An 18,823-nucleotide genomic window follows, 5' to 3' on the forward strand; every position below is an offset into this window, starting at 1 on the left:
TTTTCAGGGAATGGGTTTATTACAAAATCCAATTTTGGGGTTGTTTTGACTATAATAATTGTGTTTGTTTGTCTTTTAATCATTTGAAGTGATAAAGGTGCAATACTTGTCCAATAAGAGCCTCTTCCTGCCATTTTTTAATCACGAAGGTAGGCTTACTGTTTAGGTCAGTCATTCAGCAATTAATATAACTGATATTAGGTGAGGATAGACTTAAATGCGGAGGCGATTGTTGCATTGGGCTCTACATTTTTCATAACTGGCTCCTCAAGAAAGCGATGATAGGAGAGCTCGCGACTTAAGCCATAGCCTTCTTAGGAAGAGGGCTTGATGGATTACCTCGATTCTGAGCCTGATTGGTCTCTCTCCCACGAGAGGTTCTTTTATCCTTTCTCAATCTCTAACTAGGCCCTCCTTTCGGGTGGGGTCTTGGTTCCTCGAGGTTCTCTCTTATTAGTTTAGGGTCTTCGGGAAAATTTAGGTCCATTCTCTCGTAGTTTCAAGTCCATCCCCCCCCCCCTCAAAGAATTTAATAGAGAGTATTTGACTATTCTCTTGGACATGTGTAATTCCCTTGTCTCACACACATCGGGTTATTATAAGAAGAAATCCCATGGAGGTGACTCCAAGATGCTAGTAAGAGATTTCAAACCCAAGATCTCATGGATATCATAATTCATAAGACCTTAATAACTACTAAGTCAATCCCTTGGAGTTCAGGGAAGGGGTACTTAGTTTGTGCATAAATTGATGATAAGAAAAATATATGGAGCTTTGGTTGCTCAGGTAAATTGGTAGCTCACCCAAAGCTCCCAAAGTGTAAGGTTGTGGCTTTGGTGGATTTGATAACTGCGGTGAGGCCAAACTTGTCTTGATTAGTAAAGCTACATCCATGTTATTGATAGTCCTAAGGTCTGTTTGGATAAAACTTATTTTGCTAAAACTGAAAATTGAAAACACTGTAGTAAAATAATTTTTAAATGTGTAAATAGTGTCGTGGGATCCATTTTTAATAAAAAAGTTGCTAAAAAGTGAAGTTTGTGGGACCCATGAACAGTGCACGAGTATACTGTTCACTGCTGACTTGGTTAACAACTGCAGCTGAAGCGAAGGAAAAAAAAAAAAAAAGGGATTAAAACGTAGACTTGGATCCAAACTAGTCTCACCATGGATTCCCTCAAAAAGGTATAAATTTTCTTTTTTTATTAAATGACTAATGTCCTAGATTTTCATTCTATGAAATATGAGAATCCTTACCTGCAAACGCATTCGCTGTCTCTTTATATCATTTTAGCATTTGGATCTAAATACTTTTCTTCCCTACTCTATTTGTTTATTACCTTTTTATTCCGTTACTTGTAAAATTTAGGGCTTGTATGGTTAATATTTTAAAACTTGTTCTAAAAATAGCTGAAAACTTGTTTTGAGAATTCATTCTTAGAATCCACTTTTTTTTAGTTGTTTCTGGATACCATATCTAATTTATGTCGTATTCTTATGTTTTCGAAGTACTTGTATATATTTGAATTTGTGATTTTATGCTTTCTAAATACTTGTATATATAATATTTGAAATATATTATATTGGTGGATACTATTTAAACTTCATTAATAGTAAAACTTGTTGATTGATGATAAAATTTCTAGGCGGTTCACAGATCAAATGATTTACATATTTGCTTTGTGTTATATATGGGTTCTAGTTCTATGTTTGAACTTATATTACTATGCACGTGCAACAAAAGGGTTCCATAAAAGTAGCATTACAGCCTTGGTGAGTTGGTCTCCTCTGAGTTGAGGTATCACTCAAACTGAATCCAAGCTTTTCAACCTCGAGCCCAGCCTTAGCTCAAACCAACTTGACTTACAACTCATACTTAGAAGCTCTTGGGCTTTTGTTATGCTGGGGTTAGCTTGTAATCTACTGATGGGTTACGTTAATGGGCTTGGGCTTAACTAAACTTGTTCATGGTGCTCATATCAAAGTTGGTAACTAACGTAAAGGTACTATCAAATATATTAGACCCCCAAAATTTTGAAATTGATTTCTATCATTAATTCGTGCAAAAATTTATATTTATTTAATTACAAGAATTCAATTTTTTTTTTTTTTATTTTACATACTCATTTTTTAAAATATCAAATTATCAATTTTATACTACATTTTATTAAAATATCAATTTTTCTTAATAGTTTCTCTTTTTTTTTTCATTCTCAAAATACGTAAAAAAATAGTAAGCAATTAAATGCAAAATAAATCGTGTCAATATAAATTTACATAGTTATTGTAGCAAATTTATAAATTTACACAATTATACGCGAATTTATGTGAGTCAATTTTAGGCAATAAAACAACATTTTTAATACTCCTAAACAAAAAGTGAAAAAAAAAAAAAAGTAATAAACAATAGTTTTCTATTTTAAATACTTACTTTTCAAAACACCACACATCATATTATCAATTTTATACTATATTTCATTAAAATATAATTTTTCTTGATTTTTTTTAATTGTTTGTATTTCTTCACACATAACAACCATCATCCACTCTCTTTCTTCATCCTCAAAATACGTCAAAAATGAATAAACAACTAAATGCAGAATGAATAGTGTTAGTATAAATTTATATGGTAAAGTCACTTCTAGGCAAAACTATGTAAATTCTACACTTTTTTCTATTATACATGGACTAATGTGAATGCTCTTACCATTACACCAAATTTTGACATCTGCAATGAATTTGAAAAAACCTAAAATTTAGTAACAAATACCAAATGGTTCAAAGATTGAAAAATATTATTGATATACTCATCTCCTTCCTCTAATCAATTACTTAGCAAATAAGTAAGTCACGGATCTTGCTTGGTTTTCCTCCCAAAATCAATTTTAACCACTCTAGCTACTTCCCTCATCTATCGGCAGGCGTGAGGAGAGTTTACATTCTTCTTTTCTTTTTCTTTTTTCATGTATTGTAAAATGATGTACTTGAAAAACTTGCTGGCTGTTTGATAGTCAATAAAAACAACATTTTTAATACTCCTAAACAAAAGGTGAAAAAAAGAAGAAAGTAATAAATGCTCCTTAAATTAAATTATGACTTTAGACACCCGCTATTTCAACATGTAGCTCTTAGCTCAAATTAGGCTTTAGATTTTTCACAAGCCCAAATAAAACAGACTAAAAAATGATTTGTTAGAAGAAAAGTCTGCCCAAACGGCTGGTAGTGGCATATCCTTTTCCTCATCATTCACCATAGAACCTAAATAAATTGTGCTTATATTATCATAACAAGAGAACCCAAAGTCAAGCAAGTCCTTGCTGTTTGGCTGTTGCTGGTGAAGAAAATTCATAGAGAATGACCGTTGGACATGGGTGGCCAAACCAAACCTTTTACGGTAGCAAGTTCAACCACGAGTCATCATTCAATTCAACAAGGCGTTGGGATCGAGCACAAATTCAATGGGCAATGGAGTCAATCATGCTTAGTGCTACTTTGCAAGAAAAAGCGCGAGTCGAGAAGGCAACAAACTATATATATCTATATATATATATATATATATGTTATTATTGTATTGGAGAGAGTGACGTTGAAGACCTTGGTGAAGACTGTTAATTCTCAAGTCATCGTAATTTGATTGCCTTTTCAGTGAATGGGTTTATTACAAAATCCAATTTTGGGGTTGTTTTGACTATAATAATTGTGTTTGTTTGTCTTTTAATCATTTGAAGTGATAAAGGTGCAATAATCTCCCTCTAATTATGGTTCATCCAACTAGGAAAAATTAATGGCAAAGAAAGCATAGACCAACAACTGTTTATAATCTACGCAAGGGTCCCATCTTCACTAGTTGTTCAAAACTCAAACATTGATTCCAAATGGTTAACAGAGATTATGTACAATTTTCACATACCTAACGTGCAATTTGGTCTAATTAAATTTTGATACGCAATTCTTCTTAATACGATCGTCAAAGGAGGACAGATGTTTTCTTTTCTTTTCTAACCAAGATTACAAATTTTTTTTCCAAGATATTTGTCATTTTCTATGAATTATAGAGGGACGGGACCCCATGTCTCCTTGGTTCCCTTGAAAATCAAAGACAACTATTTGTGTCACCATCTGAAGTTACCACTGCTGTATTCTTGTATGTTGTGTATATATATGTGTAGATCTTCAATAATGGGACTCCCAAGTCTCCTTGGCTCCCTTGAAAATCAAAGGCGTAAATATGTTATCCATTTCAATAATTTTAATGATACATATTTTTTCACAATTTATTTTTGCAAATAAATTTTTTTAAGGACTAGTGATAAACTATCATGGTATTAGAGCATATGAAACAAATTAAATTATCATGTTGTAATTGACATAGTTAAGAATATGTATGTGTGTGTTTTTCAAGAATTTTGTAATTTAGTAGCATAATATACGTGCATTCCTTTAATAAAAGAATCAGAACTCAAATCTCCACCTCTATTGTTATAACTATTTAAATTACACTGGGAGTTTTCGAAAAAATTACACCTGGAAGAATTTTTTTAAATTTTTTTTTAAAAAGTTGTCACCCTTTTTATTTTGTAAGAATTGTTCACAACTTGCATTGTTGACTTAGTTGTAATTGCTGGGGGCATATCCTATGACTTATCTCTTCCCTCTTTTCTTGGATACTGTCATCTTGGGTGTAGTTTACGTTGGAGGATGATCGTCTGCCCCAGTGCTCTCTCTCTCTCTCTTTGAAGTTTGAATAAAGATGCAACTTTCTCATAAAATAACAATGACAATAATTTTGCCGCACAAAAAAAAAAATGACAATAATTATGGTGTCCCTAAGAGAGACAGGGACATCGCATGTGAAGACAGTACCAATGACTTTAATCTTTATCTATTCAACTAGTGGAAAATCAGTACTTGTGTTTACCGACAATTCGGTTGGGGTGGCATTAAACAAAATCAAGTAAGAAAAATTCAAACTACAATATATATACATACATATCTTCATATCTTCATGCATTATTATTATTATTATTATTTTTTTTAAGTGAAGAAATCCAAAGTAAGTTATAATTTATATATAAATAGAAATTAAACTGAAATAGCAATGAAGAAGAAGAAAAAGAATTTTGTACTTCTCTTAGGGTATACATTAATTATGTTTCTAAAAAAAAGTATACATTAATGTACAAAGTTTAGCTACAAAATTGGTTGTAGTCTAAATTTACAACCTTACCCAATAAAATAAATATTACTACATATTTTGAAAATCCGTTGAATTGCATATTTTTTATACTCTTAACACACATAATAAATTTTGTATTAATCAGATATTATTTACTATATGATCTATAAGCTTATATTTTATGTATAATTTTAAATTACAAAAATTTGCAACTTAAACACTTTATTGATGACATAACTATTAGTTTTAATTTTATAGAAATTTTGCAAGTATGGAGGATATAAAAAAAAAAAATGTAATCTAATGGTGGATTTGTCAAAATTCACATCTAAATAAAGATATTGAGTATAATTATAGTCTGAGACTGCAACCAATTTTGTAATTAAATTTTGTCTTATATTAATTATTTATTTTAAGAAACTTTTATGAGAAATTAATAAAATTGCCAAAAAAATTTGTTACCTTTTTATTTTCTTATAAAAAAATTTTTACAAATGATTTACTAATGTATGTCCTTAAGAACATACTTTAATAAAACCCTTATAATTGTGATTGTGACCATTATAGCAAGTTCTAGAGAGGATACAAAAGTTTCAAAACATGATTTATATGTTTCTCCAATCTTATGATTTATATGCTTAGATATTTAGTTGAAAATTTCTTTGACATGTTCTTTAGTTGATTGTCTGTTTTAATTTTTTCTTTGATTTCAAAATCTGCTAATGATCATCAAAACCTTTTTTTCAAACACAAAACTGATCTCTATTTTTCTTTAGATACAGATCTGAATTTTTTATCAAACACAAAACTGATCTATATTTTCCTTAGATACAAACTTGAATTTTTAAAACACAAAACTGAATTATATTTTCCTTAGATACAAATCTGAATTTTTTCTGGTCATAAAATTGATCTGTATTTTTATTCTGAATTTTTTTCTAAAAAAAAGTTTTTTTTTTTTAATAAAAAATTGCAGATTTTGAAATTTCAAAGAAGGAATTAAGAGTTAAGTTAAAGTCTTTCTTTTTAATATGTGGTGCATGCATAGTAAGTTTGTCTCATGAATGTGAATCCTCTTTTAAAAGTCATTTTTTTACCCTTTACAAAAACAGATCTAATTTTTACAAATCAAATCTTTTTTTTATTTTATTTTACAAAAACAGATCTGATTTTTACAAATCAAATCTCTTTTTTATTTTATTTTTTAAACAGATTTGATTTTTCTTAATCAAATCTTTTTTTTTTTTTTTTTACAAAAATAGATCTGATTTTTACAAATCAAATCTTTTTTATTTTTTTTTATTTTACAATTATAGATCTGATTTTTTCAAATCAACTCTCTCTTCTTTTTTTTTCTTTTTTCTTTTTTTACAAAAACATATTTGATTTTTACAAATCAAAACTCATTTTTTTATCTTACAAAAACAGATCTGATTTTTCTTAATCAAATCTCATTTTTTTTACCCATTACAAAAGCAAATATGATTTTTTCAAATCAAGTCTCATTTTTTTTTTTTTTTTTTTTAAATTTTCAAAGATAGATTTGATTTTTCTTTTAAAAGAGGACATATCCATAAGACAAATTTGTTTAAATTAACTTTGTCAAGTGTGTTAGGACATATGTGATTCAATGTTAGGAACATATGTCACTATTTTATGTAATTGGCTAATCCTTTGACAAAACGTACTTTACTTGTGATTGGGTAGATCTAGGATGTGTTTAATACTTCAAGAAACAAGGTTTCAAGTTCAAGTGTTAAAACCATACAAGTCTGTCCAAGAATCAAGTCAGAAAGTGCAAGATTTTAAAACTCAACAGCTAGCATCTATTGAGGTTTAAAAGCTATTGAATCCCGTGACTTGACAGCTAGCTCGATAGATGACCATCTATCGAGGTTTATGAAATTCAGATTTTCTGTTATGTTTTTCATCCAATCCATGGGTATATGTTTGGGATTTCTTTTCTCACAACCTTAAACATATATAAGAATTATTTTAAGGACCGTACAATGTTACGCATAGTTGCACAAGAGCACAATTGCCCAAGTGTGAAGAAAAGTGTAACCGAAAACCTAGTCTACCTTAGTTCTTCATTCTCTTCAAGAAGTTGCTGTGTTTGTACACCGTAGGGTTTTGTGACCAAGCAACTTTATGATCTTCATCATTTGGATGAACTGAAGAACTTTGCAGCCAACATCCTTCTCAAGTTGGTGATCAAGTCACATACTAGGATCCGCACAATTAGTTGGTCACATACTGGGAGCCGTGCATTGAAAATGAGAGATTGTCACTACAGAACAAGTCCAATTGGGTATTAGGGTAAGGGTTCAACTGTAGGTTGGTAAAAGGTATTGGGATTCCTTTACTTGTAATCGTTTGTTTTGATAATAATGGATTTTCAAGATTGGTGACCTTAAAATCACCCAGTGGTGTTTTTGCCGTGTAGGTTTTCCCCATTCGTAAACAAATCACCGTGACAATTTAATTTCCGCTGCATACTTAGTTTAATTAGTGATTTGTTTGTGCTGCCACGTATATTGCATGTTAATTTGATTAATTAATAAATTTGGCTAATTAATCAATTAATTTACCACAAGGGGTTAATACGTGTTTGGCCTATCAAAGTGTATTATAACATATCATTCAACATCATACAAAAATGGTATATAATGGTCATTAGAGTCTAAAAGACCAGACTCTGTCTGGGCGGAATGGGTGCCTAACACCTTTCCATTCCGTAACCTAGCCCCCCAAACTTAGGATTTTGGTTAGTAGATTAGTGTTTTGTCTTTAATTTTGGTAGATTATAACTAAGACCAAAGCCTTGTAAGGTTAGCCTACCAAATTGAACTTTTTTTATTCAATCAATGACATTGACGTATTTTGAATATGTAATTGTATTTATTTTTTCTTATTTTTTTGTATAAAAAATAAGTGGTGACTCCACACCACTTACCCAAAAAGAGAGGTGTCTTAAAGCACCCGAATCTCTTTTTTGAGAGTACCTAAGTTCCTCAGTCTCTCACAGTGGCAACTCCGCTGGGGATGTCGAGAGCTAAGCCATGTTAGACTTTAAGTGACCAATTATATACCCCTGTGTTTTGTATGATGTTGTTGTGTGTTTGGTTGTCTATGTCTTAAGATGTTTGTGTGATATTTTTTGTGTTGCCATGTTGATTGTTAAAAGATTTCCCTAACTGTCATAATGTGTGTCATCAAAACAACAAATATGTATGAACCCATATCAGCATATGGTGGAAGTAACCATGGATCACCGGTCTTCATTAGATTTGGGTACGCAGTGACGAACTTACCAACTCATAGTTCGAAGTTACTGGATCATTTCTTGTTGACTATAAAGGATAGATCATGCCGTTTGGACCAACGTAATGTTCATTACATTACAAGTTGGGAGGTGTAACGTCTTAGTTATGGGAAACAATGAAACAACAAACCCAACCTACAATGTAATGACTTAGAACCTATCTTTAGGCCGGTCCATGTTAAAATTGCATTACATGTTGTGTGTGTTTGTTTGGTTGGTAGATTGATATAGATAGGAACCGAGCTTTGTTTAACCCAACCAAGCCTTCTCTTAGGGGAGAATTTGGTCAAGATCAGAGGGAATACTCCAAAGAGAACCCAAGACCAACATTCAAGCTAGTAGTTCCAGTTCCAAGTCCATCACGGTACTGAAGCCCATGGGCATAGAAGACACTCCACTGCTGTAACATCATATTCTCGTGTTTGACCTACAAGATAGTCCAAGCCACAAGAAGTCCAAAGACTCCATCACCAAAGTGGAAGGGGGAGAACATCCGAACAATAAAGAACCCATGAACACTCAAGAGCTACTAAACACCATGGTAACTAGTCAAATCCAATTAAGGGAGGACATGAACCTTATCGTGCAACAATTTCAGAACCTGAAGGGTGGTCAAGAGAAGAACAAGACTAATCATAATTCCCTAACCATAAAGGTTGAGAAGAAGATCAACAAAAGGATAAACTAGGTGGAAGAGATGATCAAAGGAGCTCGCAAGATGGAAGACCTCATGGACTACCAATCACTCACACTTTTCACCAATGTAAGATTGCCTTCTAAGTTCAAGATGCAGACCTTGGATAAGTTCGACGGGACTGGCTGCCCAAAGTCCCATTTAAAGATGTACATGAGGGCTATGCAGCCCCTAGGAGCAATTGAAGAGTTACTTGCTCAAATGTTTCAAAATACCTTGACTAAAGTTGCTCTCAAATGGTTCCTCAACCTAGATGATGCTAGAGCAAGGAGCTGGGAGGACATTTGCTGCAAGTTTGACAATCAATACAAGTATAACATAGAGGTGGATGTGACGAGGAGAGATTTGGAGACCACTAAGCAAGAGCCAAAAGAATCTTTCTCTACCTTCATTACCAAGTAGAGGTCCAAAGTTGCACAAATGATGAATAGGCCAAGTGAAGAAGAACAATTAACAATGTTTGTAAAATACTTATTGTTTGTGTACCATAAGTATTTGTTTGCTTAATATCACAAGGGCCACCTCCAAGGCCTAGAAGGAAATTTCATGAGTTATATATGCTTGTGAGTCAAGTGTTTGAAAAACTAAAATCAAAGGGGTTGCTAAAACCATTAGATCCAAGACCAATCCTAAACCCATTGCTTGCAAGATTTGATGTGAGTAAGAAATGAGCCTACCATTAAAGCCCTGGCCATGACACTAATAAGTGTTTTGATCTTCGTCATGCAATTCAAGATCTCATAGACAATAAGGTGATTGCACCACCTACAAGGCCAAGCATCACTAATAATCCCTTGCCCAACCACAATTTTGGGAGATGACCGAGGATTAATTGCTTAATGACTGAAAAGGAAGGTGAAGAGGACCTATCTAAGTTGATTTATGACTTACCCAAGTGCCCTCTAATGACATGGGAAAAGGTGATGGGTATGACATCCACTGCAGGGTATGATATATGGCATGAAGATGTTTCAAAAACTCCAAATTACCTAACATCCACAAATAGGAGGAGACACTTCAAACCCTAATCAAACTACCCAACATCCACAAATTTGGGGGAGGGGGGGGGGGGCGAGGAAGGGGAGACATTTTAAATCCCAAGCGAGTTACCAAGCACCCATATATAGGGGAGACACTTCAAACCCCAAACGAGTTACCAAGCACCCACATACGGGGGGAGACACTTTGAACCCCAGTCAAACGACCCAACACCCACATACGAGGGGAGACACTTCAAACCCCAAGATATCGATCTACATGACCCATGAAAAATTGCCCATATCACAATGTGGGGAGGCACTTCAAACCCCCACACTTGGAGATAGATAACCCAATAGAAGCCTTGAACAAATCTACCCAACAAACACCCACTGAAGAGGCTGAAGTCCTTAAGCAATTGCTGAAGACTTAAGCCAATATATCTTTATGGGGTTTACACATGGCCTCATAAAAGCATCGCCAGAATCTGGTAGACCTTCTCAATCAAATTCAAGTCCCTACAACTGCTACTCCTCAAGATTTGAATGCCATGATTGGGTCTATAAGTAGGGAACTCACTATTACCTACTCTAACAAAGATTTGATGAAAAAAGGGAAGCACCACAATGACCCACTGCATATTACTGTAGAAGCCAAAGGCAAAAGGATTCCAATGGTTCTAATTGATGATGGAAGTGCCTTAAATGTGTGTCCTTTAAAGACTACAAGTTGCTTAGGCCTAACTATTGAAGATTTTGTGTTGACTGATCAGCATGTGAGGGCATATGACAATAGTAGAAGAGAGGTCTTGGGAACCATGACATTAGATCTCATTATAGGGCCAATGATCAAGAATGTGAAATTTCAAGTCCTGAACATAGCCTCATGTTGGGCAACCATGGATCCATGATACAAAGGCCGTACCTTCATCCCTGTACCAAAAGCTTCGATTTCTGCATAAAGCATATATGGCTATGCTTTGACTATACCAAAGCCCATTTTTGGTATTGATTCTAAGAATGAGCCATTGACCCTGGATGACTTTGAAATTGAGAAGCCTAGTTTTGAAAGAAGAGAAGAAGAAGTGGAGAAAATCCCCATGGACTTTGCTCCCTACAAAAACAATAATGTGGTGGCAATGATGAGAAGAATGAATTATCTTCTGGGGATGAACTTAGGGAAGACTGTGAAGAATACAACTACTCAAGTCCCGATAATTCCTACTGCCACAACACATTTTGAGCTAGGTTATAAGGCCACTGATGATTACCTACTAGAGATGGAGGTGAGAAGAATGGCTCGTGCAAGGGCTAAGGCAAAGGGACTTCCTTGTCCCCCGAAATCCCTAAAGCCCTATACTCCCACATTGAACGGAAACTTTGTCAAAGTTGGAGATAGTCAACGCTATTGAGGTTTCCCTGAACCAAGATTCAATCTTGAGTCAAGAACAATGGTGCCTAGATTTGAGCTATTCTTTGATTGCAACAACAAGGTTCCATAATTGAAGAAGGAAGACACAAATGGGGTTCCAACTGATTGGGCTAATTACATGGACCCTGATGCAATGACCACACTTCTAGGAGATGCCATTTGCAATATAGATTAAGAAGAAGAGTACTGAGAGGCTTGCCAACATGCATTGAAGAGCCCGTATGAAGCAAGAACAAGTGATGAAGATGAGGAAGGGGGAGAAGCCCCTAGTACAGCAAGAGTGATAGTAGTAGTGATAGCAGTAGTAGTAACAATGGAGATAGCGACGATGATAGCAACAGTGATAGTGAAAGCAATAATAAAGAAGACTATGACAGCCAATATAGTGGCAATGATTGGAGTGAACGCCCTAGTGATAGAGAAGATGAAGATGTAGGACCTTTCTACGAAGACACTTTGATGATGATGGAGATATAGAGGATGATGCTGAAGCAAAACCTATAAATATGGAGAATGGTGCTAAAAGTGAAGAAAATGAGCTAGAAAATGTGCTGGAAGCTGTAGGAGATGAGGTGGAAGCATGGTAGAGAAATTCCTGAGCGAGGGTCAAGGAAGAAAGGCTAATGCCTTATCATGAATGTCTTCAAAAGTGGGCCTCAAAATTTGGTAAGATTCAATACCAGTATTTGTGAAGGATGCAAAATCAGATTGCAGGTGCTTTAGTAATAATAGCATTTATGATGGATGAACATATGGAGGATGAAGTTCAACCAATAGTGGTGGAGCAAAAAGAAGAGCCAACTTATTGCATGTCAATAGAAGAAAATGAGGAAAAGAATGGAGAAGGTGAATGGTATTTGGACATTCTACAATACATCAAGGATGGGACATACCCTAAGTCCGCAAACAAGAATGACTAATTGACCATCAGAAGGTTATCCACTAATTATATTATTTGTGGGGAGAAGCTTTACAAAAGAACATATGACGGAATTCATCTCCTTTGCGTGACCGCTAAGGAAGCACAGCAAATAATTGAAGAGGTTCATGAGTCAAGTTATGGGTCACACATGAATGCACACATACTATCATGAAAAATAATGAGACAAGTTTATTACTGGACAACTATGGAAGCAAACTGCGCAGCTCATGTTCGGAAGTGCCATCAATGCCAAGTCCATGGAGATTTGAAGCACATGCCACCTATTCCATTACATACCATGACTTCACCCTGGCCATTTTTTATATGGGGAATAGATATTATTGGTAAGATTCACCCAACAGCATCCAATGGCCATGAATTTATACTTGTTGCTATTGATTACTTCACTAAATGGTTGAAAGCTGCCTCATACAAGGTTTTGAACTCGAAGAAGGTTGCTCAATTTATTTAGACTAATATCATTTGTAGATATGGGGTACTGCAGGAAATTATCTCAGACAATGGGCTCCATTTCAAGAGAGAAACAGAGAAGCTACGTCGACAGTTCAATATTCAACACTATAAATCCTCACCCTACCGTCCTCAGACTAATGGAGCAATTGAGGTTGCAAACAAAAATATAGGGCAAAGTTATCAAAGGAGACTTAGGAAAGCTTTTTAAGAACTAGAGATTTGAAGTTGGGAGATTTAGTGCTGAAAGAGATTTGAGCCCTGGTTCAAGAGACAAAAGGGAAGTTCAAGCAAAATTGGGCAAGCCCATATATTATCAAGTAGATATACTTTGGGGGAGTAGTAAGGTTGATGGACCTAGATGCAAACTATCTTACTCAGCCAACTAATATAGATCAATTGAAGAAATGCCATGTCTAAGGTGGTAGTCTGAAAACACCACGTCTGAAATGGTTGAAATCTATGTTATTTCCCTTCCTAGGTTCAAAAAAAAAAAAAAAAAAGAGCTCGCTAGGCTGAAAACCTGAAAGGGTGGTCTAGGCAAAAATTAGGGAAAAAAAAAAAAAAAAAAAAAAAAAAAAGTAGGTTGAAAACCCGAAAGGGCGATCTAAGCAAAAGGAGAGTAAAAAAAAAAGGAAAGTAAGAGCTTACTAGGTTGAAAACCCGAAAGGGCAGCCTAGGAAAAATTTATGGCAAATAAAAATGAACTACATGATGACCTAATCCTTCTACCAAGGAGGTACGTAAGCAACCATATATTGATCTGGTCACAACTTCCCCAAACCCACCATTTACCCATTAAGAAAGAAAATTGTTTTCAACATCTAACCATTCCATTAAACCATGCCATTACACAGAAATCAAAACCCAAACCCTAAACCAAACCATAAAAAAAGAAAAATTTTAAAAATTTTTTTTGAAAAAAAACCAAACCCTAAACAGAACCCTTAACCTGAAAGTCCTAAATAATTCCTAAACCTAAGAGTTTCTCATCAACTTAGTTCTTCTATTCTCATCATGATTATTATGTATTTACTCACCCATGATTGATGAAGAAGGTGAAGGAAAAGGTGTGTCAAAAAGATTACCAAAATAAGTCTCAAAATTTTCTAATCCGCCTCTCCTGTTTCTAACCCAAATGCTCATGCAACAATGAATGCACAAGAAAATAAAATAAAATAAAAACAAACAGAATAATAAAAACAAAACAAGGGAAAAATGGAATGAAGTTACCAATGGAAGAATTTCCACCAGTTTTGCTTTGCTCCAAAAAGATTGCCTCTGAATATGCAACAACTCCTCGGCAACGGCGCCAAAATTGCTTGCTCACTCCCAAGTGCAAGAAATCATAGCAATATAATTCTCGAAGTACCGAGGTCAAACCACAAGGAGAAGGGTAAATTCAAAGACAATGTAATTAAAAAAAAAAGAATAAAAAGAATAAAAATTTTGGTGAAGATGAAGAAAAATTTTTGTCTAGTATTTGTAAACAAGAATAACAGTGATAACTGATTTAAGTCAATAATGTAAATACTAGGGCATCGGGGTGTTTCCCTATATTGATATGAAATTCTTTGTAATCTAAGAAATTATATATTTCATAATTGATTGTTCTTATACAATTAAAAACTTATGATTCGGTTGAACTGAGACAATTTAAGAACGCATGATAACCTAGATTAATAATGTGGTTAGAAAAGTTTTCAGAAAAACTCATTCACTTTAAAACCTGATTTCTATTTGAAACTATTAGAAATTCATCTAAAAAATAAGAAAAACATGATTGAACTTATTGAAAGCATGGAAGAACTAATACATCAAAAGAAATCTAATTGAACAATCAAATATGTTGTTGATAAAATCCTGGAAAGAATCACATTGAATATTCATACCATATAGAAGAAACATAACCCCTATCCCTAGCAAAGAGTTTAGGCTACCATTAGAAAAAGTAAAATACAAGTTTTTCTCTGCCAAATTCGTTCTACACAGCCTTCCTTCAAAACCCTAATGTCAAAGTGTCCAAAGAAAATAAAACTTTTACTATTTTAATTTTCTTCTAGATTTACAGTAGTAATTTGTGAGTTAATTTCGGCCTTCAAAACTTGTGAATTTCAAAAAACTCAAAACTAGAAAGTTGTAGATATTTACATTACTGTTCCAACACATCTAGCCTTGTGTCAATTGGATTTTTGAGGAGAGAGATACGCCCAAAATACTGATCAGTGCTCAAATCTGATTTTTAGTTTTCAGATTCTACCTCTTTGATTTCTTTCCTTATTTAAAGCTTCCAAACATGGTAGACGACCCAAGCACTCCAACTGTACCTCCTTAGACATTTAAGCATGGTCCTTTAGCTCCTCTTTAATTCAATTTTGGCCTCCATTCTCTCACAAACTCTTGTAAACTCATCTTTTTCACATGATTTCCTGAAAATAAAAAAATTACATGCAATAAATGACATCTTATTCAAGAAATTATGTAAAGATAAATAATAGGGACTAATGCAAAGCATGGATTATTATAAAAATTAAGCATAATAATAAGGAGATAATTCCCACATAAATATATAACAAGTATACATTTTAATGCATTATTAGTCAACCTAGAAACCGGAAATTCTCCCACTGTCTTAGAAAGGCAACTGTAGGCACTCTCGGCTGCAATCAAACGACTTACTCAGCAAAATGAAATCCTTGTGCAACAAAACCAAGTGTAGGAAGTACGAATTGAACAACTGCAAGAACATCAACCCTTATTGTATGATCAACGTAGGAATGTCCATGATGAATATCCAGTCCCTCGAAACATCACAAAAGGGAAGAGTAAAAAGAAGAGAAGTGGGGCTGACAACTACAACATGGCAAGGCGACGAATGACTGGCCAAAGAGAAGGAAAAAGGCCTTGATAGTCTACCAGCCGACCCAATCACTTCACCCCACTAAACACTCCCGTCAATTAGGTACTTACACATATCAAAAATGACTCAATGTTGGAATGGCCAAGAAGGATGAAAAGGGATCCGAGCAAGCGAGCGAAGCACAAATATTGTCATTACCACCATGATCATGGGCATGACACGAAGGAGTGTTACAACTTGAAACAACAAATAGAGATCCTCATGGGTTGGGGGAAGCTCCAACGTTTTGTTCAACGCTCTACGAACAAAAGCTACTACATCTGAGGAATGCCAAACACTTGAGGAACACCCATTGGCCGTTTATTCTCAATAACATTTTATTCGAACGATCAACCTTTAGCAATTTCTTTTAACATTTATTTCGCTATAGAAATGGACATGTAATTCATATTCTCATTCAATAAAAGCATTTCCTTTATTTGTTACTCCAAAGAATGAAAGAACATGAATGAAAAAATTTCCTTGTATTGACACAAGTAATCAATATCGCCTGCCCCTCTGACAAAGTCACCAAGGTGATGAACGATCAACTCAAGCAGTGATCCTCCAAGCCACCAAGGTGACGAACAATTCAAGGGATACTCCATAGACATTACCACCATGATCATGGGCATGACACGAAGGAGTGTTACAATTTCAAACAACAAATAGAGATCCTCATGGTTCAGGGAAGCTCCAACGTTTTGTTCAACGCTCTATGAACAAAAGCTACTCCATCTAAGGAGTGCCAAACACTTAAGGAACACCCATTGGCTGTTTATTTTCAATAACATTTTATTCGAACGATCAACCTTTAGAGAATTCTTTTAACATTTGTTTCGCTATAGAAATAGACATGTAATTGTGTTCTCATTCAATAAAAGCATTTCCTTTATTTGCTACTCCAAGGAATGAAAGAACATGAATGACAAAATTTCCTTGTATTGACACAAGTAATCAATATTGCCTACACCATTGACAAAGTCACCAATGTGACGAACGATCTGATCAAACAGTGATCCTCCAAGCCACTAAGGTGATGAACGATACAAAGGACCCTCCATAAACAATCAGCTTAAGCAGCAATCCTCCAAGTCACCAAGGTGTCAAACGACACAAGGGATCTTCCATAGACAATTAGCTCAAGCAGCAATCCTCCAAGTCACCAAGGTGATGAATGATACAAGGGATCATCCATAGATGATCAACTGCTTCCAAGTCACCAAGGTGACGAACGATCCCAGGGATCCTCCATAGACGATCGACTCAAGTAGCAATGGCAAACATGGAATGGGGGGCAACAAAAGAGGAATAGGGGCAACATACGAGGAATATTTGTATAACGCATCAACTCAAGACTATTCGTCCAACTAAATCCAGGTGATAAAATCATAGGTATATTAGCTTTTCAACACCCCAAGCAAACAGACTAAGAGTCACTAGGCGCCATCTATCGCCATAAGGCAAATCAACCTAAAATAGCTCTATTCTTGCTTATCCAGCATGGTGAATGATAAGTCGTCCATCCTTAGAGTAATGGATGAGCTCTCAACCTCACAAAAGTCTTTCTGCCTACAAATGGAAGGTCCAAAGCAAAGTTGCCCAAGGGTGGACACATGACGCAAAGTCACCCAATGGTGGATGCACGTCCAAAGTCGCCTACGATTGGACGATTTAAGGCAAAGTCGCCCAAGGGTGGACGCATGACCAAAGTCACCTACGGGTGGACGGTCTAATGCAAAGTCGCCCAAAGGTGGACGCACAACCAAAGTCACCTACAGGTGGACAATCCAACACAAAGTCCCCAAAGTTAGACACATCACCAAAGTTACCTACAGGTGGATGGTCTAATGTAAAGTCATCCCTAAGAGGGAAAGACAACAAGCAAAGTCACCTAAGGGTGGACGAACGATTCCTATGGAAGGATGGTCCAATGTAAAGTCATCCCCAAAAGGGAAGGACAAAAAAACTTAGTCTTCCTACCTACAAATTGGATGGAAGACCCAAGTGGTCCAACATAGTCCCAATTCAAACAAGTAGAAATCGAACTACCCCTAAGTGTTAAAAATGAATGAGCAACAAAGGACAAGTTAAGTGCATTATCTCGATTCGGATGACTACAAAGGGACAAGTCAAGCCCTAAGTCCCAAAAACTTGATGAGTGATGAAACCTGATGAGTGATAAGATAACCACTTATAAAGGAGACGCTTCAAGAAAAGACTCATCCAAAGTGAACTAAATCAAAGGAAACTCTACCAAAGATTACTCAAACCATTTAAAGAAATTCTCAGTTGCTCATTAAACTAAAAGGTTGAAGTGCTCCTAGGTCCACCACAACAAAGGAGAGAAATTGTTCAAGCAATGTAGATGGCAAGAAGGTCCCAAGTCCATCAAGACAAGGGAAAGCATCTTCCAGACACATCTACACTAAAAAGCCCACTTTAGACAACGAAATGCACCCCGCTTCCTCTCAAGGTGAACCCCACTTCTCAAGGTGGCCTCACTTCTCAAAGTGAACATCATCTCTCAAGGTGAACATTAACTCTCAAGGTGAACCCCACTTCTCAAGGTGGCCCTCTCTTCTCAAAGTGAACATCACCTCTAAAGGTGAACACCACTTCTCAAGGTGGCCCTCACTTTTCAAAGAGAGCATCACCTCTCAAGGTGAACCCCACTTCCCAGAGTGGCCCGCACTTCTCAAAGAGAGCATCACCTCTCAAGGTGAAGCCCACCTCTCAAGGTGGCCCTCACTTCTCAAAGTGAACATCGCCTCTCAACGTCAACCCTACCTCTCAAAGTGAACCACCTCTCGAGGTGGCCATCACTTCTCAAAGTGGACATCACTTCTCAAGGTGAACATCACCTCTCAAAGACAAGAAAGTACTCCTTAGACAATTTGTATTAATTTTCGCTCTTAGCTCCTTAT

This window comes from Quercus lobata, chromosome 5 (genome assembly GCF_001633185.2).
Source record: "Quercus lobata isolate SW786 chromosome 5, ValleyOak3.0 Primary Assembly, whole genome shotgun sequence".
In the NCBI taxonomy this organism is placed as follows: Eukaryota; Viridiplantae; Streptophyta; class Magnoliopsida; order Fagales; family Fagaceae; genus Quercus; species Quercus lobata.